Source organism: Oxyura jamaicensis, unplaced genomic scaffold (genome assembly GCF_011077185.1).
Source record: "Oxyura jamaicensis isolate SHBP4307 breed ruddy duck unplaced genomic scaffold, BPBGC_Ojam_1.0 oxyUn_random_OJ73403, whole genome shotgun sequence".
In the NCBI taxonomy this organism is placed as follows: domain Eukaryota; kingdom Metazoa; phylum Chordata; class Aves; order Anseriformes; family Anatidae; genus Oxyura; species Oxyura jamaicensis.
In genome coordinates, this window is record NW_023311415.1 from 1 (window position 1) to 2278 (window position 2278).

A 2278-nucleotide genomic window follows, 5' to 3' on the forward strand; every position below is an offset into this window, starting at 1 on the left:
AGAATGGAATAATACTGTAAGGAGAGCAGGTATTTATGTAAAATAGCTGAATGTTATGTGCACTTCATGTATTTCAAACTCTGTGCTGGTACTGCTTTGAAAAACACTGTGCCTCTGTAGAATCCTAAGGCAGTTTTCTGGTTTGATCTTAGCTACTCAGAGACCAAAGGTGAAACCTCCTCCTCCTTACATTGCAATCCAAGGAACAGCGGAGGGTAAATACAGTTTTTTATTTTTCTTTTCCCCTTCCATCACCTGACGTCATTTTCACCTGCTTTGAGCGATAGCTGGGTTTGTTAATGTACACTTGCCACGCTAGTTCCATGATTCTGCTGGCTGAACCTCCGCTTTTGCTGTCACCTGGAAATCATTTTATTGCAGGGCCCTTTGGCAGAAAGAATCTGTCACACTGTGCCTTGCTTGTCTGTGCGTCTGTCTCTACGTGTGTTTTTTCTTCAGACAGTTCTTTCTAGAGTGAAACGTTCCAGTATGGCAGAAAGATACCTCTGCTACCTACTGGTGTTGCTGTTGACGTGGTGTAGGTGACTTGAGCGTTTAAGTTCTAGCTGGATGAGTAGGCATGTTACTCATTGGCTTAGGGACTAACGTAAGGGAAGACTTGGGGTTTTCAGACAGATGTCACGGGGAGTGGTGTGGCCTTACGTAGCCTGTTCTGGGAGGTCTGTGTAGGTATCTCAAGATCATTTCCATGTCTGACCGTAGCAACCCAGAGATGGTCTCCGGAATCTGCCTCGTCTGCTTCACCGGAAACCACGAGGACTGTGATGGGTAAATAGCCAGCAACTCCCTTCCTACTCTGAGTACTTGGGCAATGCTTTTTCCTGCAGAGGTGAGCCTCTTCTGGTGTTGGCTGTCCTGAAAAGTAGGTGCATGATGCAGCTGGTCCCTAATGGCTCTTGGATAAGAGCTCCACCGTTACACTTTTGGATGCCTTTTGTGGGCTCGTCTGCAGTACGGGCCTCCTCCACTTCCAGACTTCCTCTGTTACCTGGGGCTGGCTCTGCCATTTGAAAGATAGGAGGATCATGATAGGGGAGGGGATGCTGTGACATGGAGGCCTGCCTCGAGCAGGGCTCTGTCTCCCCGTTTGTCGCTGCATCTTGATGTTGCCTGTGTGACAACAGCCAGTGCGAGGACCTGAAGGTGGTTTTTGTGTTTGATCTTAGCTACCCGGAGACCAAGGCTGAAATCCACTTCTCCTTCCTCCCTGGTGACCCAGCAATCAGTGACGGGTAACTAGCAAAGCCTCTTCTTTTTCTGTTTTCTTCCTTCCCTCTTTCCCATTCATGCCCCCTGTCCCAGACCACCCAGCTTCATTGTCATCTGCCATGGAGAGTACAGAGATTTGTGGGTCCAGGATCTTGGCTTGCAGAAGCACCTGCTGCATTTGTTACACAATTGTGTTGCTTGATGCCCTGCTTTTTCCATTGTTTTGGAGCATTGTCTGTGGGGACTGAATGACAGTTTGCCTAGAAGACAACGTGTTACTGCATCTTGCTTTCAGCTGCCATTTATCTACTTCATCCATCACGGGAGCTGTCTTTCTTTCTCAGGCCCATTCACATGAGACAGTGCACATGCCGGCTGGGCACATGAAAATCCAGGTTTGGTTAAGGCATTGGCTATGGCACTCAGTGACAATGCGGGAGAAGCTTGTGGCGGCAGCTTCTTTTGTATGGGCAGGTGTGCAAGGCCAGACATGTGTCCTGGCAGTATTTTTGACCCTTGAGGTCATTAAGCATTGAATGAGCAGACTGTGAAGACTACAAACTTGAAGTCAAGCGCAAATTAAAAGTGTATGAAGAGTATTAAGTATCTTGCAATATGTTGTTACAACACATGTTTCAGTAGGAACCCTGTTGTCTTATCTGCTGAGTTGCGTCATGTGCCTTTTCATTGTGCCTTTTTCCAGTGAAGTTGTTTTTTGCATTGCATTAGGTACTTCATGATACTTTATGTACATTTTCTTGTTTTCCTAAATGTCTTGTTCTTACAGTGGAGAAGCCAAAGATACTTGTAATCATAACAAATTCCATAAATTTGCATGTGATGAAGATATTTCTTTTTATGCCTGGTGGTGTTCTCTAGATCACTTTCTATATATTTTCTATTTAAAAAAAAATAAAAAAAATCTTTCATCATCTTAAGTTACTTTCTTTTTGCTTCCCTTTGCACGGTTTTCTTCAGTCTTTTCGGTCCTACATTCGTACTTACCTTGTGGTATTTCTTCTTTTGTGAGATTCCTTTTCATTTTTTT

At 44.9% G+C, this 2278-nt stretch overlaps 1 long non-coding RNA gene across 1 annotated transcript; it reads left to right on the plus strand.

The window, feature by feature from the left end:
* Nucleotides 1–6: 6 nt before the first annotated feature.
* Nucleotides 7–1606, plus strand: LOC118160047. Its single transcript, XR_004747314.1, has 3 exons — nt 7–215; nt 724–789; nt 1188–1606. It is a non-coding gene; the product is annotated as an uncharacterized LOC118160047 (long non-coding RNA).
* The last annotated feature ends 672 nt before the right edge of the window (nt 1607–2278 follow it).